Here is a 24385-nt window from a genome sequence, read left to right as displayed (position 1 = left end):
ACTTAGGATGGAAGAATCCAATGCACCGCTACAGACTAGGGACCGAATGGCTAGGCAGCAGTTCTGCGGAAAAGGACCTAGGGGTGACAGTGGACGAGAAGCTGGATATGAGTCAACAGTGTGCCCTTGTTGCTAAGAAGGCCAATGGCATTTTGGGATGTATAAGTAGGGGCATTGCCAGCAGATCGAGGGACGTGATCGTTCCCCTCTATTCGACATTGGTGAGGCCTCATCTGGAGTACTGTGTCCAGTTTTGGGCCCCACATTACAAGAAGGATGTGGATAAATTGGAGAGAGTCCAGCGAAGGGCAACAAAAATGATTAGGGGTCTGGAACACATGACTTATGAGGAGAGGCTGAGGGAACTGGGATTGTTTATTCTGCAGAAGAGAAGAATGAGGGGGATTTGATAGCTGCTTTCAACTACCTGAAAGGGAGATCCAAAGAGGATGGTTCTAGACTATCCTCCGTGGTAGAAGATGACAGGACAAGGAGTAATAGTCTCAAGTTGCAGTGGGGGAGGTTTAGGTTGGATATTAGGAAAAACTTTTTCACTAGGAGGGTGGTGAAACACTGGAATGCGTTACCTAGGGAGGTGGTAGAATCCCCTTCCTTAGAGGTTTTTAAGGTCAGGCTTGACAAAGCCCTGGCTGGGATGATTTATCTGGGAATTGGTCCTGCTTCGAGCAGGGGGTTGGACTAGATGACCTCCTGAGGTCCCTTCCAACCCTGATATTCTATGATTCTGTGAACATTAGCACCAGTGGCCTGTGATTTTTCCAATGGGAAAGGAACAAATCTCAAAACAGTTATTTCCACCCCCTCTCAATGTATAATTTCATAGCTATTAAAAGTTCACCTTTTTTTATAGGTGAAGCAACAGCAGCTGGACCCAGAAGCGGGAGCCATCATCACCACCACTGCTACCTGGGCCTGCAGTGCATGAGACAGGCCCTTTGCTTGGCTGCAGCACCTTACGCACACACATGGGGCCTGCCAACCCCATCCCTACCTCCTGAAGCCTGGGCTTAACTGCTACCATCCTGCCATGGCCTCACCAAGCAGTGGTTACCACAGCAATGCTCTTATAAAGTGAGTCCTGGGCATGGTCAATTGGTCAATGGTCAAGGCAGCTTCTTGAGGCGCTATTAGCTATACTGAGATTTTAGCCTCAGGCAGCACTACATTCTGCCAACTTTGTGCTGTTGTGTTTCGATACTGAAGAGAGACAGGTGTGACATTTAAATGAAAAAAAACCCACAATTTATCCTTAAATCTGTATGTATTTATCATTTAAATAAAGAATACATAAAATGTGTTTTGTAATTTTGGAATTCTTGGTTAGTCTGTGCCTGGACTGACAAACTTCCCCTAAATATTAAGTATGCTTTACCCAATATTTTAAGCCAGGAACAGTCAGTCAATCATAAATATTGAAATAGGTTACTATTTGCCACTTCTGCCTGTAAACAGGATAATATGATATATTGTTACAGCTAATGTCATAGGTTGCACCTTCTCTAGCTCTGCAAAGCAGGCTCAGGCATCTGAGAAGAGAACTTTTTTGTTTTTTTTTTACAAACTGATTAGAAGGGCTGTTCGATTTTGCTAGCCCTTTGGGATTTTCTCTGTTTAAATAAAAGTTAAATGTTAATTAAGAAAACCCAGGTGAAGGTTTTGCTTCTTCAGTAGACAACAGCGAATGATCAGAGAGGGATCCTGTTTGGATAGGTTAAGCCGGTGACTCTCCAGTTGAGATCCAGTGATCACTGGTGGCCTGCAGAGCACTTATGTGGCCTAGAGTTAATTCTGTGATAACAGCGGTAACAGTAGCTAGCAGTATCCAAGCAGTGATGCTGCTTAATTATAGCCCTACCAACTACAGTTTCTTAAAGAAGATTTTCAGGCAATTTTGTTTTTAACTTAGTTAAAACTTAGTTAAAAACAAAACTGAAAAAAAGCAGCAGCAGCTGCCGTGTTCATTCCTGCTGAATGCTTTAAGCAAGTGTTTTGATGGTGTTAATTTCAACTGCAGACAACTGGAAAAGAAGCAAACAAACACGATGGCAATATAAAGTGCAATTGGGGAAGAGGGATTCAGTATTAACAGATGATGTGAAGTCCTACATCTTGCAAGGGGAGGCAAGCAACAGGGATACAAAACAGATGGGGGAGGATGATAAGCAAGCAGCAGCACCCATCACATTAGAGCAAGTAGATTTTTATTCTGTCTCCTATTTAGGAAACAGAGCTCTAATTTGTTGCAGGGAAGGTCTGGAGTTGGGGTTTGGAGTGAAGGTAACCACACGGGGGATGCTTAGCGGCCAACAACATGAACTAATCTGAAAACCACTGGTTAAAAGATTCCTATTTGCCCCCTGAACAATTACCTCAGAGCGGATCCCCAAGATTAAGATGGCTGTTTAAATGTAGTGACAGTGAAGAGTTTCCCCACATGTACAGCATGCTAAATACCTTGATTAGTACTTCCTTGTAGATTAAATTACTGCTAACAAAAGCCATAAGGCTGCACATTTTAGCCATAATGAGGAAGACAACCTATGGTATATTGAAATTGAAAAAGCAAACAGCTTTCAGGACTTAATTGAAATCTTAAGGGGGATATTATTTCTCAGCACAAATTTTATTCCATATATTGAGCCTCACTGATGGAATGAGCTAGAAATAGAAATACTGAGTACCTGGCAAATTTGAAGAAGATGGAAGAAAACATGTTAGGCAGTTCCTAAACGAAGTATCAAGGGATTAAGTATACAATGCAATGTCCTCAGCTGAGAGACTGCTGGCTGCCAGCAACATGTACAAGCATCTTTACACTTGGATTGCCTGTAGAAATGGGCCAGATTTTTTTTTTTGAACTGTAACATAAAGGCTGCAACACTGATGCAAGCAACTAACGGCTCATTTGGTACAAGAATAGCAAACCTGACTGGGAAAGCAAGGTGGAAGCTGTTGACTGATTTATGCCCTTTTAAAAGTCTAAAGACATCAGAAACTGCAACAGTCTAGAATATACTAGAAGAGATTGGAATGAATAGAGCAGTTGTCTTCACTTCCTGAACCTTAACTAAAGCAGAGAAAAGAAAACCATGCTCCGACCGAAAAGGGAGATCTAAGTGCTGTATATGGAATCTGAAAACTCCACATTTCCACATGATGGGGAAGTTTACATTGTTACCAACAATAAGCCTACTACAAGTCTTGTGCTGAACATGCAGCTATTACCTATAGAAAAGGGCTTTCATTCTGTCATGTTATCATTCTGGCATAGATATATGCATTTTGGAAGACATGGGAACACTGATGCATTGTCCTGGTTGCCACTGGAGTTCCTTAACTGTATGAAGAGTCATATCTAAATCCCCATGAATCACTTTGAAAACATTTTGGACAGGGAGATGCATTTAAAAGTATCTTCTATCGCCTGATAAATCATTAATTTCACTTAGTTTTTGTAATTTTTCACATCACCTTCAAAGGAATCAAATCTACATACCTATCAACATTGCTGGTGCCATATGGTACAACCAATGATATCCTTTAAAGCATTCTGCAGCTGCCCAATCAACTTCTAACCTCATATTGGAACTATAATTCAGCATATTCAGATTTTAAAACCACTTATTTAAATCTTTATTTCACAGTACAAGACTCTCTCAGGAACTAAAGAACCTCACAGTTATAAAAATGTAATAGCGCCATTTCCAATAGGGCTGTCTCTCTGAAGCAGATCAAAGGGAAAAGGTTCCAAAATGAAAATAGTTCTTTATCCATGAATTACAAATGTGTTTATTTCAATTGCTTACATCCCTACGTCAAATAGTCTAGACAGGGACTAAATTTTAACTCAGAAAAGAAATATACAGAACATTCAGAAGTGCCGAAAGATCCCTGTCTGTTTAATTTTATCACAGACTCATCAAGGGGAGTCTCTAGTAGCAAACTTAAGCATCACGCTGAAATAGCAGACTTAATGGAAGTTTACTACCGTTACTCCAGTTCTCATCTGTTAATGGTGGAAACAGAACTCAGATCTCTTTTGCTTAAAAATGAAATCCAAGCAAAGTCACATCGCACAACTAAAATCTACCAGGGTATACATGGAAACATGTTCCTTTTCTTATAGCTCAAAAAAATCCAGCATTGTACAAATAAATGAAGATTCAGCAGGCTGCCTGACAAGCCAGACTTGACAGGAGGTTAATAGCCTGTCTTTTGTGCCAAAAAGATCATTTTTCTTGTAGTGCTTTCTGTTAGACTTGACCACTGAAAAGCATTTTCAAGGTTACCAAGTAGTGTATTTTGTCCCCCGCCCCTCCCTTTCAAAAATTGAGCTGTGCAGCAGAAACATTCAATGCTGGCAAACAAACATGCCCCCCTCCAGCTCACAAAGTCTTGGATGGTCACCTATTGGCTCTCCATCTACACAATATTTGCAGCACCATGATATAGGGCAGTTTCAAACTGCTCCAAGCACAGAAGGAAGCTGAGCTGCTCATCCTGTATATTAACAGTCACAACAAGATCACATTCAGAGAGGCTGGAGGGAATGACTTATGGGAGAGATGAAAGGAAATAAATATTTATAGCTTGGCTAAGGAGAAGGTGATAACTGTCTACATATCTCTCTGAAGGGCGTAAACATCAGGGAGGGAGGGGAATTGTTTAGGAAGATTTAAAGAGTGTAAGTAGAAATAATAAGAGGGAATTGATCCATAGGAAAATTCAGGGCCTGATCCTGGTTTTCTTACTCAGGCAAAACTCCCATTAAAATCCGTGGCATTCCACTGACAGGGAGTTCTTTATCTGTAAGCTGGGGTATAAAGTGCACTAACTGGCCACGCAGACCCTGCTCCTGTGCATTTAAATGTGCTGCAGTGCGTTTTGATCTACTCCTAGCTAAGTGAATGGAAGTTCTTTTGAAGTATTCACCAAGCTCGGCACTCGTTTGTGAAATATATCAATGATGAGTTTTATTGATCATGTCAACTAGGCACACTTGTGAAGAATTGACTCAACTCCTGAAGTACTGTCTAAGCTTGTGCTGGACTTACTGTGATATTTGAAATGGAGTCCCAAGTGCAGTGTGGTATCACCTTTCAATTTTTCTAGTGTCCTGGCCAGAAATCTGAACAGAAAATTGTCATGTAGTACCCCTGCCTACGACAGATACTGATACATATACAAATTCACAAAGAAAACACACATCCCATTTATGTAATGTTCAAGAAGTCTGATGTTATGTTTTGGTTCTTATTAATGAAGACTACTTGGGTACGCTGGGTAATAATGGAGAACTAGAATATTAGTGTCCATTTATCTACCAGCACGAAGCACAAGTTTGATCAAAGAAGACAGTGAATACATTGACAGTAGCCCTTCATATTAACCTGCTGACTTTCCGGCTGCTATGCCTCAATGTTTTATGTCTTCACGTTCCCAGGGTGCAAGGACTGAAGAAATTAAGCTTAATGCTAACTACTCAGTGGGCCGAATAATATTAAGTCTTACAAACAACTTTGTATACCAGGTCATATTTCTGTACTTTCTATGTAAACATTGTCCATACCTTAATTCCTATTCACTTGGTTAGTCTTGGATATTAACAAAATATGAGTCACTGTTAACTAATGATGGGAAGGCTTCAAAAGACTAATGCATTTGGTTTGGGAATCACAGAATGCATGCATTTATTCACACTGTTTGCACTTCTTTGTATCTACAAAAACTGGACTCAACAGCTCACAAAAACAGGTCTCTCCCAACATTTTTGATACTTCCATCTTAGACCAGAAATCTATAAAGAACACCCTCTGACTCAAGGCTTTTCTGCATTATCACCAGAAGCTACAAGGGTTTACACACATGAAAATAAAACAAATTAAGTTTACATGAACTTTATTCAAGATAGAGGAGATTGGGGCAGAAGCTTGCATGGGCTTGCCCATCACCAAACAGTATTTCTTGGTACTGGAGTGCATGAAAAGGATGACAAATCTCCATTCCAGACATTACAAAGCTTTTGAACTACTGTCACCTTCAAGACCTGCAAAGTTAGAACAAAAAAGATGAGTTTGGTGTTGCTCTTTTTATTATTTTTTAGATTAAGACTTGTTCCTGTGCAATAGCCTACAGGAGTGAGAGCATGGGGATTTGAGACTTCACTGTGATGTACATTATAAAGAGAAAACTAAACAAGAATTGAAGTAACACATTTTGTTGTGGTGGTAGCAGAATGCACCCGTAAAGTAGTGCGTGGCTGTAATGCCTGGGGATGATCGTGCACTCCTCTAGTGAGAGCTGAGATGACAAAAGTATGAAAAGGGTTACAGTAAAGCACAAGAGGGAGATGGTTAGGGGGGGAAATAAGTCGCTAATTAGATGTTTGCAACAGAAGATCAAATTGTCAGAATAGTAGCATCCAGCCTTAGATCCTCAAGGAATAAAAGACCCATGACACCATCATCTGAATAAAAGGAACTAATTTAAGCTGTATCAAACAAAGCATAGGGGTGCAATCGGGCTGCTAAGAAGAATTGTCTGATATTTTACATTCGTGAGACCAACTTGAATTTGAGAATTAGCCTGTTACCAAAAGCTTTACACAGGACTTGCCTTGTGGCCGTCCATTCTAGCCCCAGGAATTGTGCAGGGCACTTGCTTCCTAAATTGGCGAAACTTTTTCAACAGCAGAACATTGCATCTATTATCAGCAATCTGTTGGCAAGCCAGACACTCAGAACAGCTTGATTGGCATGAGTAAATGTGCTTCTATTCTCAGTGTTTTCCATTTTATAGCAAACAGCATTGTGATTGAACTGTAAAGCAGATGGAAGATATCAGACAGTTTCCAAACACTGCTGATACGTATCTGCTGTTTTTTAGGATGTTGCCATTATGTTAGCACACAGGAGATATGCACAAAAAACCCTGCCATTTTTGTACATATTCTCCCCCTCCTCCTCCTTTGACAGTGCTGTTTTTAGAACACAAAAGATGAATGGGAGAGACACATTGAAAAAGGTCAGAAATTCAGGAACCTACAGTGAGATAAACAGAGCTGGCAGCATTAGAAAGTGTAAAAGGGGCCAAAGGGTTTCTTGGGACTGGATTAACTATGGGTGAATATCACCCATTATTATAATTCTTATCACAAGAATGACTTTTTAGGGCCAATATTATATTTTCCATCACAAAGGAATGAATTATCTGAAGATGCCTGGCTATGTTTGCATTCTTACATTATCTCTGTCACCATATAACTGTACAGTAACAGGAACACAATATGCCAGTTTCATTCTCTTCACAAGTTTAGAAGTGTAATTTCAGATGCTGCACACCATATTATATTCTTGCAATTTGTGAAGACTTTTGGTCTTCACAGACTTTGATATTACACTTGCAGGAGTAGCGTCCCCTTTATGTGAAATAAACTGTAAGCTTGTGTAAGAACTGAAGACTGTGAAATACGTATAGTCCTCTCAAAAGTTAGTGTGGATTTTTCTTTGCAAATTTCACATTATGAGGCTACGACAGTTGAGACTAAAACCATATTGATGCTTAGCCTTTGTTTCTTTAAGAGAACTATTTGAAATTGTTATAATTTGGAGAGTGGTTTTTAGGATGAAAAATTTATTTATTTTTAATTTAACCATGCATAGCAGGATATTTTGTTGGTTTCTTTACATCAGGAATAGTCATAATCCTTATCTCTTTATTCACATGTTGTGTTGAATTTGTTTTACTTGAATGGAAATCCAATTATTGACTCAGAAAGTGATATCAGCAAAATCCTCATGTTCAAGGCTGTAGTCAGAAAAGTGATTTTGGGAAAACAATATTGTAAGACTCTGTAATTGCTCTCTTTCCATTCCACCCAATCAAGTGTGCTCAGCTTACAAGTCAAAATAATGTTTTTCCTTACTGCATATTTAAACAGTTTATTTGTTTTTGAGTTAACTAGCATTGCATAACTAATAAACAGGGACAAGAAAACAAAGGTCACAAACAGCTAGAGAACACAAAAGATGCTAACAATTTTCTGTCTGTTCTATAAATTTATGTTGGGACATGGAATCAAGTTGCTTTCTTTGCACCTACTGTATCCATCAGCTTGGGGGGGAACTGAACTCAGCCCTGTACTTAACCATGTGATTTAAATTTATTCCTGTCCAGCAAAACATCTAAGCACATGATTAAATTTAAGGTCATACTTTGCTGCTTTGCTGCTTTGGGGACTTCAAACTTAACTGACAAATTGTACTGATAAACAAGGTAGACAAGATACCAGCTCACTGTCCCATAGCTGTATCACCCTGAAGGACAGAAGTAAAAATCTGGGTCTGGCAATCAAATAAGTAGATCTGACTAAGGGCATGGTTGCACTGCAAAGAGAGACCCGCAGCAGTGAGTCTCAGAGAGCAGATCTACTGACTCAGATTCACGGGTTTGTGCTTTAGGGCTAAGAATGGCAACGTAGACATTCCTGCTTGGGTGAAGCCCAAGCTCTGAAACCCAATGAGGCAGGTGGATCACAGAACCCAGGCTCCAGTTTGGGCCTGAATGTCTACACTGATCTTTTTAGCCCCATTGTTTGAGCCTGAATCAGCTGACCTAAGCTCTGAGACTCGCTGCTGCAGGTCATTTTTTGCAGTGCAGACATACTCTATGACAAACAAGGGGTGAGAGAAGGTGTTGGTTTCACATAGTCACTTTTATAACTGTGCTCAAACTTTAAAGGAGACTTTAAAAATTTGATTCTAATCATTCCCCATTATTAAAGAAAAATTATCAGTAGCTACCATGAATTAGTTAAGATGAAAGAAGATGTGGTAGAAGATTTTAGTAGGCTTTTGAACAACTTATTAGTAAGGTCTTGTCATCTCCAGGCTAGATTAGTGCAAAGTGGTCTACTTGTGTTCACCACGAAGGAAATTAATAAACCTCAGGCTCATGCAGCAGCTTATCTCCTAAGTAAGGCATGATACTATGAAAAGTATGGACCTGTACTCTGATACACACAAATTGGTTGTGTTTGTTAATATGTGGCAAATCTCTCTCTCTCACCTACTCCAGAAATAATTAATTCTCTTTTCACAAGCAATCATTACATTTTCTAGTTGCTGTCCAGTCCTAATCTGACATGTGAATACTTGGCTCATAGAACCACAAGGTAGAGGTAAAAAGGAAGAAAAGTATGAAATTCATTTTCTTTCTCCAGGGAACTGTACTGTATCTGACCCCTTAGCCTTCTCTTTCTTCCTGTTAAAATATTCCTGTCCTTAAATCTCAAAGGGGAGATGAGAGGCAGGATTACATTTATTCTTCTTGCCTGAGGACTCAATTTGGAAAATAAACCAGAGCCTTGACCAACCTGGAGTATAACTCAGTGGTGGTGGTTGCTAGTTTTGTTTTGAGGTTTTTTGAGGGGGGGAAGGAGTGGGGAGGAAGGGGGCTGATGTGCTGAATTCCTGAAATGTTGGGACAGAAATTTACTCCAGGTATCACAGTATACATATGCGTTTTTTTAAAATAAAAATGCAGACTATTTAGAAAGTCAGGATTTGACTAGGATTTTCAGAGAAGTCAACTGCCCAACTCCTACTGAAAGTTAATGGGAGTTGGGAGCCTAATTCCACTTGTACATTTCAAAATCTCTACGAGTAACAATGCTCTCTAGATTATGGTAAGGCTTGATGTTGTTCAGGGGTATGTTAAGAAAGCCTTTCATTTAGAACACACTGAGATCCTTACTTGGAAAGGTGCAAACTATTATTTATTGCCAGTGGACAAACTCAGGTGCACACCATTGGTTCTTCTTTTATAGTCTGAATCCATAAGAGCAAATTAATAGCACACATTGGACCAGATTCCCAGGTGCTGTATAGCTCCATTGACTACCCTTGGCTTTAGCAGATTCAAACCAGATGAAAATCTGTCCTCCCCCATTCCCTCTCTCTGATTAAAAAAAAATCTAAAGGATTGAGACCTGTACCTTCTTATTTCAGTCCAGCCCATATCTATCAGTTACAATGAAATACATGGCTGATCTTATCTATGAGCACTCCTGTACATAACAGACTGTGTAGCACATTGAAATGATACACAATTTCAATAATTCTATTTGAGTAATGCTGTAGTTAAGACAGTGCTATCACATGGCTCGTGTGCTCCTATTTCTTCTCTTACCTAAAATCCTATCCTTCCTTGCTAAGAAGAATGGCAGTTTTCTCTAGCCAATGAGCATATACCACAATACCATCCAGAGATCAAAACTGATCAGAATGAAGGGTGGAAGTTGCTCTTTATATATAAAACAGCACCACTGGGTACTGAGTTAATATCACCAATTCATTCTCTGAAAATCCATGGACATCAGCTGGTGATTTGTTACTGCTGATTTGACCTCAATGGGAATTTGGAAGTGAAATGCTCCATAGCTCATTATTAAGTCCTTAAGCCTTCCATTTAAAAGCTGCCATGTATAGAGCATTTATTGTTGGTCTTATACACACAGGATAATCGCTATTTCTTGTACATTTCCCTTTGGCCTAAACCAAATCCCTAGATCCAAACACCCCTGAATTTCTGAGGAAGGTTGGGATTTGGATTTTATGGGGTGGAACCATCTGTAATTGTTGGAACATTCAGCAGCAGAGACTCTTTAGCACAAGATACTCTATAGTAATGGTGGGCAACCTGCAGCCCACCAGGGCAAGCTGCTGGCAGGCCGCCAGACCATTTGTTTACATTTGCACGGCAGGCCTGGCCACCGCTTTCTGCAGCTCCCATTGGCCGGGAACACTGGGAGCTGTGGGCAACCGTGCAAATGTAAACAAATGGTCAGGCGGCCCGCCAGCAGCTTGCCCTGACAGGCTGCATGTGGCCCACGGGCCACAGGTTGCCCACCACTGCTCTGTAGTATTTTATATGGCGTATAAATTCAGGACTCAAAAAGGAACACATAAGAGTTGGTTGGAAACAATGCAAACACATATAAATGTATTAATCCAGTGGTTTCCCTTAAATTAAATAATTTGTGTGATTCCATTCTAATTACCTCAGCATTACATTTTTATGCAATTCCTGTTTGCTCAAGCATGTGCTGCGCACACAGAACTCTGAGTGTCAGTCTGAGAAAGTCTCGTAAATCCCTTATCCCAAACAACAGCCATTTCCATATTCATGACCAGAGTGATCCCAATTTCTGTCCTCTGAGCCTCATGAGTTCACCTCTAGCTCTGATCTCTTGCTTCCAACTCCCCATCTTAGTCACTCTGAGCTGGCCTCTACCAAGCCCTCCTTCTCATCTATTTATGAATACAACATCTTAAATATGTTGGTAAAGGACTTAGCTCACGTACACAGCTTTACCTGCACAGCTAATTGCAGTTTTATTATTCTTACGAAGTCTAGTAAAACTGAAATTCGTGCATAGGTCATTGCCTTTCATAATCTTTCTTCTCATGCTCTCCTATGTCTCTCTCCTCAGCCCCTGCAATCACCCTATGGGACGGCCCTGCACTAGCTTGAAGATATGCATACACAGCTGCCTTTCTCAGTATTTTTGACACTGCTGCATGTCAGGCTGTCATCTGTAGCTTGGCAATCCTCTCTGGGTGCATTCGTACTCAGGAATCTGAGATTTATATTGCAACAAATATCAGCAAATATACTTTAGGATAAAACAGACTCATGGTCTTCTTTGTTTGGAAAAGACTAGCCTCAGTCTGTACTCACTGTGTACCAGCTTTAATATAATTGTGCATCAACAAAAGACTTTTTAAGGAGGTTTATTATATATATTTTTTCAAGTGGATAGCAAAACTACTGGATGTTCAAGTTGCACCCATCAGGAACAAATCAGTCACCTATTTCAGTCTTTAGCCCTCCTTTGGAAATCTACAGCATACCATAGATTACTTTATGACAATTTGCCTGACGCAACCCATTCGCTTCAACAGGCTTTGGATTAGGCCCCAGATTCTGAGCATAACTTCTTTTCCTTTCATGATCATGAAAGAAAAGGAATCCCAAATGCCACAGAGGTTTACAATAGTGTCTATTAATGGGCCCAATCCTCCTTAATATGGAGTGCCATATAGATTCAGGCCAGTACATTGGAGATTGATTAAATGTAAATATGTTGACATATTTCACTTGGCTAACTCCAAATTTTCAGCAATAAATCAAGCACTAAGGGGAGTAATGGAGCGTCAGAGCCAAATTCATTAATTACAGAAGCCTTCAGTTTAGCTTTGACTTAGAACTAACAGAATAAGAGGTTTAGTGTGTTTTCACTTGTGAACTGTAATATAGTCACTCTAGTGATCTGTGTTATTTGTCACTAATTTCTTTCATGTACTGCACACACACACAAAACTCTTCACCACCAGCATTGCTGCTATATGTCCTCCAAGGGATTGACTTCAGTGGATTTAGATCAGTCCCTTAATGTCATTTATTGGCAAGCTCTAGCCTGGAAGATGAAAAAAAAATACAAATAAAACCCACATTTTTGCTGCACTTTAATAGCTTTTGCAGATGTTAGTCACTTCAGATAGGGAACTCCCTAGGGAATTAAATGCCTGAAATGAAACTCTGGTGGTGGCACAGAGTGATTAAGATCCCCAGTTTCTGCCTACACAGCTCCCTAGAAGTCTGGAGTCACAAGGAAATATACAACCTGTTTCATCTCTGTCAAATAACATGTCCTTTGACCAGAAATACCTAGTGGAACTCATAAACCGATATTTAAGTCTTAAAATTATGGCAGCAGAGGAAAATAATTGTTTGCAGACATCCTGATGTATTTGTCACTTTTTATTGCCAATAAGAATTCATAGAAGGAAAAATTCTCTCATAAAGCTTTTCATCTGACACAAGGGAGGCATTGTGGAGAGGAAAGTAACATTGAGAAATTATTCAAAACAATGCAAGATAAAGAATTGTTTTCTCATCTTCACAAATATAGAGTCATAGAATCATAAACTCACACGAGTGGAAGGGACCTTGAGAGGTCATCTAGTCCAGTCCCTTGTAATGGCAAGACTACGTATTATCTAGACCATCCCTGACAGGTGTTTGTCTAAACTGCTCTTAAAAATCTCCAATGATGTAGATTCCACAACCTTCCTAGGCAATTTATTCCAGTGTTTAACCACCCCGACAGTTAGGAAGTTTTTCCTAATGTCCAGACTGAACCTCCCTTGCTGCAATTTAAGCCCATTGCTTCTTGTCATATCCTCAGAGGTTAAGAAGAACAATTCTTCTCCCTCCTCCTTGTAACAACCTTTTATGTAACTGAAAACTGTTATTATGTCCCCGCTCAGTCTTCTCTTTTCCAGACTAAACAAACCCATTTTTTTCAATCTTCCCTCACAAGTCATGTTTTTTAGTCCTTCAATAATTTGTGTTGCTCTTCTCTAGACTTTCTCCAGTTTGTCCACATCTTTCCTGAAATGTGGTGCCCAGAACTGGACTCAATACTCCAGTTGAGGCCTAACCAGCATGGAGTAGAGCAGAAGAATAACTTCTCATGTCTTGCTTACAACACACCTGCTAATACATCCCAGTATGATGTTTGCTTTTTTTGCAACAGTGTTACACTGTTGAATCATATTTAGCTTGTGATCCACTATGACCCCCAGATCCCTTTCCGCAGTACTCCTTCCTAGGCAGTCATTTCCCATTTTGTATGTGTGCAACTGATTGTTCCTTCCAAAGTGGAGTACTTTGCATTTGTCCTTATTGAATTTTATCCTGTTTACTTCGGACCATTTCTCCAGTTTGTCTAGATTACTTTAAATGTTAATCCTATCATCCAAAGCACTTGCAACCTCTCCCAGCTTGGTATTGTCCGCAAACTTTATAAATGTACTCTCTATGCCATTATCTAAATCATTGATGAAGATATTGAACAGAACCGGACCTAGAACTGATCCCTGAGGGACCCCACTTGTTAATGCTCTTCCAGCATGACTGTTAACTACTGATAACTATTCTGGGAACGGTTTTCCAACCAGTTATGCACCCACTTTATGGTTGCTCTATCTAAGTTCATATACTTAAACAGCAAATGTATGTCAGTTCAATGTTTAAAGTAACGTACATCTTTACTGGAAATTCCAGGGGGAAATTTTCAGTTGGTTCCAAACTAGCAACTAGGTTTTGGAAAAGGAAACAAGCCTTTTGGCTACTGTCTGCTGGGTCTACAGGGCCTTCAGTAGAAAACAAGGCCCATGGAAAGATTCTACTGGGATTTTTTCTTAAGTCCAGGAGCGGTTTCCATCAGGTGGTTTCTTTGTATTATAAGAGAGGCTGTGTCTACACAAAGATTGTGTGTGAAATCTGTCCAATGTCGCACTACCCTTCGAGCAGCAATGTTGGTGGCAGCATCAAAGTAACTGCTCATGTTGACAGGCCTCAGGAAGGTCACTACATTTTAATGATCATGATGTCCAACCAAACTCAGAGCAGGTTGTAATGAGATGGTTCTTTAAAACCTTCAAGCACCTCACCCTCCATCTACAGTAGTGTTCCTATTAGTGTTCCCCCCGAATTGCTGAACTGTGGTACCAAGAATGAGAAATTTTAGCCAAAGAATCCTAGGTTACAGAAGACCAAGAGGTGTGGACAATTTAATGCAGAAGTCACATTTCATCCCACTGAGCACCAAAGAAGATGGAATGATTTACAGTGTGTATATAAAATCATATTAGTATAATAATTATAATAAAATAGTTATAAAATATAGTTAATGTACTCAGCTGCAGAGTGGTGGGGATTGGAAAATTTCATTGCAGTGCTAAAGCTGGTAAAACAATGGTCAGTTTTTCTTCAAAATTTGAAATACTGAAAAAAATTAACAGAAATTAAAAAAAAAAAAAAAAGTCAGCCAGCTCAAAAGTAGATAAAAACCTTGGAAAAATGTTGCAAAAATTAATCAAAAATTGTTATTTTTCTTAACATTTAGTACTTTAGAAAATGCAACCAGCACTACCCAATGTTAAAAATGCCCTTCCAGTCCAGGTCACACCTTAATGCACCTTGTTATGCAAAATCTAAAACATGTGTAACAGGGTGGGCTGCCCCTTTAAGGACCTGACAGCCTGCAGCCAGTCCTGTTCTGAGGAACAGGCATTTAAGCCTGGTAGAGAAGCTCATCAGACCAGCTGGGAAGGGGTCAGATGATTGCCTGATGAGCATGTGATTCCCATAAAGGCTGAAAGCTCAGGTAGGGGAGTAAAAGGAAGCTGGTTGGCTCTTGTGGCAGGACTCCCCCCAGGCAGACAGCCTATAGAAGGACTGGGGAAAAGCTGCCAGGAGCTGGGAGCTCCCTCAAGGAATGCCCTCTGTCACGGGGAAGCCCTCATTCTGGGGTTTGCTAAAGTTTGTCAGTGCTGTGGATAGGTGGTGCCATGAAGAAAGGGACTGACCAGACTCCTTCTTGGGCTTGGGAGGCAGACCAGTTGTTTGCTGCATTAAATGCTGAGAGATTGAAATCCAATACCAGATCCAAGTTGCTCCCCCACTCCCTGCCACACTCCTCAAAACAACCCACAAAATCCATCAGCCAATGTGTTTTTAAAAAATGATTACAGCTTTGCATTTTATAGTGGGACTTCCCTTCCAAAACTGCCCAGCTCCCCAGTCAATGACAATTCCCTTTATGATTAAATATGGCCTGTACTGTGCAGATATTTATTTAGATTTATATTCAGACACAAGCTGTACCCTTACTTGGGTTACATTCTACTCTGACAGGTATCACAAAAGATGGACCTATCTCTAATTATTTCCCTCAGCCTTAAATTCCCTCATTGTATTCCCTCATGGCATTCCAACATCCTAAATAATCCTGGATGATTGGCAGGATCCTCCCTCTACTCCATCCATGGGGAACAGCCTCATTGTTATGACTCACTGCCTGTTTTCTACTAGAACACAGGTGAAGGCCAGATGTAAATAAGGAGATTTGGCCATCCATCTAAAGGTATGTATATACAACTCCACACCCCAAAATAGCCATTTCAATATGCTACTGCCCCAGTGTTGCAAACCACGCAATGGAGGTGGTGATGGCTCTTTGCATACCCATTGCTTGGTGCACCAGTGAGTTCCAGGAGGGGCTGTGCATGTGGTACAGTTCACTCCACCCTTCAGTCAGGGTTTTATTTATTCCTCTCAACCTGCCAAGGCTCAAAACTTGGGATGCAGCTTGTGAGAGAGAGCGCCAAAATGAGGGGGCATACAAGTCATTCATACAAGAAACATTAAATGCTCTGAGATTCCCTCCATTGATTCAAACACTTTCCACAAACTCAATTCCATTATTCTATTTCTGAGATAAAGTTTCCACAATCAAAGGGAGGAAACAAGTGTGTGTGTGTGAAATGGAGGTAACCTGGGGACTCAGAGGAATGATGTTCTTCAAAATGGGAGTCATTTGAGAGGTACAGCTTTAACATATACAAAAAGCAAACATATGATAATCTCTCTGAAGTATGAGCAAAACCTGCTTCAGCCTTGATTTCTTATAGGATAAAGTAGAGCAAGTATTGGCTAAATCTGCGTACAATTTTCAAAAGCTCTAAGCATTGGCCTAAATCTGCACTCTCCAAAGTCAGTGGTAAAGCTTCAGATGACTTCAATGGAAGTAGAATTAGCCCATTGCTGAGTACTTCTGAAAATCCTGCCATGTATGTTACTATAAATTCTGATTTAAGTGGATTTCCACAGTTGCTTGGTATGTCTAGATAATTCTTAGTCCTGCCATGAGTGCAGGGGACTGGACAAGATGACCTCTCAAGGTCCATTCCAGTCTTATGATTCAATGTTTGTTTAAACTTGAATCCCTGTCTTGATTCTCCCCAAAGATGTCATTTATAACTCTACACTACAGCCAGAAGTGCTTCGTTTTTTAAAGCTTTATTTTAGGTTTGTAACTATTCTTACTCTTGTCTAACCACTTTTTATCTTCTCATGTCTGGAGCGCCTTGAAAGAGGCATTTATAAATTCCAGACAAAAAAGCTGAAGGACAAGCCTTTTATTGCTGCTTGAAATGAGGAATATCACTACTGCTCAAAATCTTTCACTGACAGACTCTGCTATTAATAGCTCCACAGTGATGAAAACAAAAAGCTGTGCATTCGCATTCATTAAAATATGAGAGATAGTATACAGCCCTGCTATGCTACAACATATTTTTCCATGGATGTTTCATGTGGTTGTTCAAGGCAATGCTAGCCTAACTTATTCCCCTGAGGGGTTGTTTTGAAGATGCCTATACTCTAAATTGTGCAAGGTAATAAAAGTCCAACTCAGTCTCTTACACAAGTCAGCAAAAGATAAAAGACAGAGACTGAATTAATCAACTCAAGCGCTGTGTTAAGACTGTAAATGGTAAATAAAGGAGAATGAAATCAGCAATTAATGGACCAAAATTGGTATGTCAGAAATTAGGCCTAATTGGTGAACGAATAATGAGGGGATAGTCTGTTCCACTATCATCCTTTTTTGGTGTCCTTAAACAGAGACTTTGTGGAGGGGAATCATGAGGATTGGAGGCCAGATGGATTGGAAGGAGCAAGCTCTACTATCATGGCTAATGTCCCCACCATCTGCTGTTGATTCGGGATCCACCATGACACCACTAGTCCTTCATCATCCTGATCCTGAAAGTTGCCCTGACCTGGCCAGAGAGAAAGAGAGAGAGAGAGAGAGAGCCAATGTCATTAACACCCCCAGAATGCAAGCCTTGCGGTCCTGCTTTTGCCTCCCTCACTTGCGTGTCCTTTTCCTTCTACACTGTATTTCTTCTCTCTCCTTTCTCTTTGTTTTCTGTTTAAAAAGAGTCTGGATTAGCTGTCCAAGACTGAACCTTTTGCAACATTGCTGTGAGTCCGTGACCAGAGAGGCAATTAAAAACAATGCCTTGAAGAACCAGATGCTGGTACAAGTTTGCCAGGTCTCGGAATAGCTAATAAAAAAAAAGAATGTGTTAGGCCTATGTTTCTCTAGCAGTGAGGCTGAGAGAATCAGCATGGTCCATTTGCTATCTTTGCTTTTATTCTCCCTCTCCTTTTGTGTTTGTCTTGCTTTGTCTTAAGAGAAGCAGGATCAGACTTCAATAGCAACAGCCCATCTCAACTAATTATTTCTCTTTTCCTCACCAAAAAGGACAGTTATTACCATCTAAAAGACTGTCAGACAGGAGGTTCTCTATAAAATCTCTCTATAGGGAAAGGGATATTGTTAAAATAAAAGCCCCTCAATACTTTACATTTCAAATGCTTCTTTCTTTTTCTGTATCTTTAATAAAAGGAGATACACATTTTAATGGTAGGTTTGCCATGGAACTAAGCAGGTTGAAGTCTCTGTATTTGAAACCCCAAACCGTGTTTAACTATTTAGTATTGTACAGTGATGTGTTCACCTTTGACACTTGGGGCCGATTTATTCCATCAAAATCAACACAACAGGGCTATCATTGTTTAGAATCAATGTTTAGAAACAGAGTCTGACCCTCATGCCAAAATCCTCTGTTGATGTTAGTAGGAGTTTTAGTGTATAAGGAATATAGAATCAGATTCTCGTAGTGCATCTAGACACATTAAGTCACTTATTTAATATATTCCTGGAAAATGTTAAACACATGGAAATACTTCACTGTAACATTGCCTTTAGTGTGAAGTCTCTGGGGTATTGCACATACATTGGAGGGTAATGGTGGAGGAAGAAAACTTATGACTAGTAGGAAGGGGGAAAGAGAGTGTGAACTAGAATTTTATAAACTAAATAAATTTAATTGTAAAAAACTAGAATAAGTCAGCTTGGTGACTTTTCTAGTGGGAATTTAATATTTAACTTGTCTGAGGACAACATTTATTTTCCTCCATGAGCAGAGTAAAAGCTAAAGCATGTGTCGAACGGATATAAGAACATAAGAATGGCCATACTGGGTCAGACCAAAGATCCATCTAGCCCAGTATCCTGTCTTCCAACAGTGGCCAATGCCAGGTGCCCCAGAGGGAAGGAACAGAACACGTAATCATCAAGTGATCCATCCCCTGCTGCCCACTCCCAGCCTCTGGCAAACAGAGGCTAGGGACACCATCCCTGCCCATGTTGGCTAATAGCTATTGGTGGACCTATCCTACATGAATTTATCTAGTTCTTTTTTGAAACTGATATAGTCTTGGCCTTCACAACATCCTTTGTCAAAGAGTTCCATAGGTTGACTATACATTGTGTGAAGAAATACTTCCTTTTGTTTGTTTTGAACTTGCTGACTATTAATTTTATTTGGTAACGCCTGGTTCTTGTGTTATGAGAAGGAGTAAATAACACTTCCTTATTTACTTTCTCCACACAAGTCATGCTTTTATAGACCTCAATCATATCTCCCCTTACTCGTTCCAGAAATGGATATTGGTGCATATTGAGGAGATAACTTCTAATTCATAAGAGGACACAGAAAACCATAATTTGCATTTCCCTGGAATGTTAATCTTCCTTCCACTGAAATCCATGAATCATCCCAAATGGTGGATGTAATACATGTATGTACAGTACCATATAGCTCACTTTCCCCAGGCTTCTCTCCACCTCAAAAGTCAGCCTTCGCTCTTGCAGTGACCCAATCATTCATACTGTAGGGCACTCATTATCTCATTTTCAAACTGACATAGGAACATAGAATCATAGAATATCAGGTTTGGAAGGGACCTCAGGAGGTCATCTAGTCCAACCCCCTGCTCAAAGCAGGACCAATCCCCAGCTAAATCATCCCAGCCAGGGCTTTGTCAAGCCTGACCTTAAAAACTTCAAAGGAAGGAGATTCCACCACCTCCTTAGGTAATGCATTCCAGTGCTTCACTACTGTCCAAGTGAAAAAGTTTTTCCTAATATCCAACCTAAACCTCCCCCACTGCAACTTGACCTCCTTAGGTAATGCATTCCAGTGCTTCACCACCATCCAAGTGAAAAAGCTTTTCCTAATATCCAACCTAAACCTCCCCCTCTGCAACTTGAGACCATTACTCCTCGTTCTGTTATCTGCTACCACTGAGAACAGTCTAGATCCATCCTCTTTGGAACATCCTTTCAGGTACTTGAAAGCAGCTATCAAATCCCCCCTCATTCTTCTCTTCCGCAGACGAAACAATCCCAGTTCCCTCAGCTTCTCCTCATAAGTCATGTGTTTCAGTGTTCCAGTCATGTGTTCCAGTCCCCTAATCATTTTTGTTGCCTTCCGCTGGACGTTTTTCAATCTCCCGATCGCCATGAGTTTTCAAAGATAATGGCCAAACATATGGCCCCTTGGTTGATGTGAATTACCATAACAGAAGCAGAAAGGAAAGGAAAGTAAAAGAAGAACCAAGAATAAAAGTATTTGCTTAGTCATGTATTTGCATAAAATATTACTGGCTGATCTGAATGGTGTTCGTGACAAGTTTACTTACAACATAAAATCTCAAGTGTGGTGGAACTACCACACAAATATTAACACAATGAGCAGTCTTTACAACTGGCCAGACAAAGCATAAAGCTCTTCATTTTTAAAATCACCAAATCTAAACTCCATGGATGATTGCAAGAAGGTATCTTTTATATCATTTTCTGTAAATTGAATATCAATAGTCTATGACAGCTATTAGCATCACAATATCACTGATCTGATCAGGCATTAAAATTTTTCTGTATGTAAATATTGTATAAAGATTTTCTGTAGAGAGATAAGACAGCATTAAAGTTCAGGGCATCAGAAAGATTCCTTGTAGTATGGACACCAGTCAACTACTGCTGACTTCTCAAGAAGCTGCTATTTGATTATCTGCAATAATTGTTAAAAGCAAAACAAAACAAAAACAAAAGATTCAACAAGAGGTGAACTGTTCCTGGAGTTGATGGGTAGAGGAGAACCAAAGAAAACACTGAAACAGAATCAAGTTAGATCACTGAAGCAATAAACATGACACTTATGTCAATGATTCAAACTGGCTGAATCTGATGCAAGAAAGCTTGAAAGAGCATGAGGACTTCCTTGGTATTATCAGGAGTCACTATGAGCAGCAAGGGTCATGTAGGAAGCAAAGCATGCCAGTTTGGTAGCGGTATTTTAATGGTTTATAGCAGTGCCCTTTTGCCATATGATTACTCAAAGGTAATCAGTTTCGAATGATCCACAAAGTAAACTTTTCAGTGTATGACCTGTTAACTGGCTGTTGCTCAAATTCTAAAGGTTTCAATCTCTCCACATGGCAAAGAGCCAAAATTAGAGAATCCAATAAAGTGATTATCTTAGAGATGGTGGTAAAAAAGTTATACCACCTTTAATATATATATGTAACAATATACAATTGCATATTATCTCCAGCTATTGCAGATTTAATAGTTTAAGTGTAAAAGAAGTATTTGTAAATGCTAATTACTGATGGTAAAGATTTCTAACCTACCAGATAAAAAACACTGAGTTTGGACAGTTACCACCAGTTTGCAAACTACGCCGTCTATTTCAGTCACTACGTTTTTAATTGGAATGCTGTAGTTTGAACATTCAGACAACAATCTGACCTTGTTAACAGGCTGAGACAGCTTACTTTGTCTGCTTACATCCTCAAACCGCAAATTTCATCAAATAGCCCAATCCGGACTTACCTGCAAGAAAAGAGAATACAAATATTGGATTACAGCTCAAACTTAAGATAAGCATATCAGTGAGAACTGAAAATAAATAATGCATCCTTAAGAAATTTCACAGTAGTAGGAGCTCAAATAACTTTCAGTAGTATAGTAAATTATTTGACTGTGTTTTTCCCCATGACTTAAATAATTGAAATAGCCTTTTCATCCTGACAATTTCATTATAAAAGGTTGCATAGCCAAAGGCCAAACATGTATACCTATTGATTTTCAGATTTCTCCTATTCTGAAGTGTAGTCTACTCTGTTTATACCAGTCTGTCTTGCCTTTGATTTTTCTTCTTTATTAAGTCAATACAGTGTGCTTAACATTTTTTTTTCAGTCAGTGTGACAGCACACAGGCAAGTATATCAAAGAGCATACAGGCATGAGGGCAAGGCTCCTTTCTGTTAACTTTTCATTGATTTTTTTAAGGGAAGAAAGATAGCGACCTGACACCTGGTGAACTCGAACTGGAAACAAATGTTTTGATCATGCATGATTAACTTACCAGGAGGAGTGTCATAAATATAAGGGAAGGGTAAACACCTTTAAATCCCTCCTGGCCAGAGGAAAAACCCTTTCACCTATAAAAGGTTAAGAAGCTAAGATAACCTTGCTGGCACCTGACCAAAATGACCAATGAGGAGACAAGATACTTTCAAAGCTGGAGGGGGGCGGGAAACAAAGGGTTCTCTCTGTCTGTGTGATGCTTTTGCTGGGACCAGAGCAGGAATGCAGGTCAGAACTCCTGTAAAGAGTTAGTAAGCAATCTAGTTAGATATGCGCTAGATTATGATTTCTTTAAATGGCTGATAAAATAAGTTGTGCTGAATGGGATGTATATTCCTGTTTTTGTGTCTTTTTGTAACTTAAGGTTTTGCCTAGAGGGATTCTCTATGTTTTGAATCTGATTACCCTGTAAGGTATTTACCATCCTTACCACAGAGGTGATTCTTTTACTTTTTCTTTCATTAAAATTCTTCTTTTAAGAACCTGATTGTTTTTTTCCTTGTTCTTAAGATCCAAGGGTTTGGGTCTGTGTTCACCTATGCAAATTGGTGAGGATTTTTATCAAGCCTTCCCCAGGAAAGGGGGTGTAGGGCTTGGGGGGATATTTGGGGGGGGGGGAGACGTTTCCAAGTGGGCACTTCCCCTGTTCTTTGTGTAACACTTTGGTGGTGGCAGCGTTTAACCTAAGCTGGTAAGAATAAGCTTACGGGGTCTTTCATGCAGGTCCCCACATCTGTACCCTAGAGTGCAGAGTGGGGAAGGAACCTTGACAAGGAGTAAGGAAGGCTTTAATAGTAGCATTCCCATATCAACCCTCCAGTACTTTACATTAAAGAATGAGACTAGTGGAGAAAAAAATTGACAGACATGCTCTACTTTTGCAAAAGCACAGAATATTAATGGTGGTTCACAAGGCACAGTGCAGTGCACTAACATTACTGTATTTAGGATTTGAGCAACACTTCCGTATCTTTCTTCCATGATCTCCTTCATGCTGCCACTTACATCTGAAGCTGCTGCCTACAGAGGACACAGGTGTGGTTTTCAGGGGGTCTAATGGAGGTATGTGCTCAACTCCCATTTATTTTCAAATGTGAATTGGGCATCAAACCCCCTTACACCCCTTGGAAATCCCAGCCATACTTACCCTGAGCCCGTCAGGAACAACTCTTCAGCTCCCAGAACACAGGGCACACAACCAGGGCTCAAGAACCCTTTTGCTTGTAGCAGACCCTTCTCTTATCTATGGACCAGCCAAGAGGGCAACATCACTCAGGCAAAATCTCTGGAAGCAGGGCCTGATTCTCCACCCGCACCCATTTTAAAGTGGTGTCACTTCCCTGAATTCAATAGCACTATTGAATTCCCAGGCTTAAACATGAGCCTAAGTGTCTGCAGGATTGGGGCCGACCAGTCAACTCTCAAAATTTTATGGTGAGATTCTTAATATGTGCTGCTGTTCTGAAAGCCCCACCTCCTGGAATCACATGAGAATCTCAGCTTTCATTTTAAAAAGCAGTTGCAGAGAAAGACAGTTGCAGAGGGGAAAAAAAGCTTGAAAACTCAACCCCAAAGGCTCTGAACCAGAAGACCAATAAAAAGAACCCATTAAAATCATATGATTTTAAGACAGTCCCTTGATATTTGAATGTTAAGGGTTGGAAATACTGAAATGTTGAGTAGAACTTATTCAAATAGTCCCACTGATTTCAGTGGCATGACTTGGAGTTAAATATCCCACAGCATAATAGGTTACAGAACTCCAACTTAAGATCAGAGAGAAGATATCAGAATAATTTGCTGGGACCTCATTAGTAGGCAATTCAGGAATCTCCAGAAGCTAAGTTCCCTCTGAGCCGTGTGGCCACACAGCAGCCTGTTAAATGTTGCGTAGGCACTCAGGGTTGTGGCAGGGAAATGATGCCTCTCCCCCAGCCCTGGACTTGATGTTGTGGGGAGAGGCACCTTCCTCTGGGTGTGAACCAGGCCTGCCACAGCTCGGGAAGAGGTACCTATCCTGCGGCCCCAGCCCCAGAGCTGCCATGGAGGGGAGAAATGCCTCTCCCCCAGCAGCCCGGGTGCTTCTGCTGGGAGAGAGAGCTAGGGGGAGTCCTCTCTTCCCATTGTAGCCTCAGGACAGCCTGCACCCCAAACCCCTCATCCCCA

At 40.3% G+C, this 24385-nt stretch overlaps 1 protein-coding gene across 7 annotated transcripts in view; it reads right to left on the bottom strand.

Annotated features, from left to right (window-relative positions):
- The window catches only part of KCNIP1 (potassium voltage-gated channel interacting protein 1), a 547511-nt gene that overhangs the window by 270115 nt on the left and 253011 nt on the right, over positions 1-24385 (bottom strand). Inside the window, exon 1 of one of the 7 annotated variants that reach the window (XM_073355984.1) lies at positions 21599-21683. The exons of 5 other annotated variants lie outside the window; for them this stretch is intronic. The gene's annotated coding sequence lies outside the window, so the exon portion shown is untranslated. Of the gene's footprint in view, positions 1-21598; positions 21684-24385 lie in introns of those variants that run through there. One more of the 7 variants, XM_073355988.1, reaches the window with a different exon arrangement.

Source organism: Lepidochelys kempii, chromosome 8, assembly GCF_965140265.1.
Source record: "Lepidochelys kempii isolate rLepKem1 chromosome 8, rLepKem1.hap2, whole genome shotgun sequence".
Lineage (NCBI taxonomy): Eukaryota > Metazoa > Chordata > Testudines > Cheloniidae > Lepidochelys > Lepidochelys kempii.
Note: the sequence above shows the minus strand (reverse complement) of the source record. Positions and strands in the feature narration are given on the sequence as shown.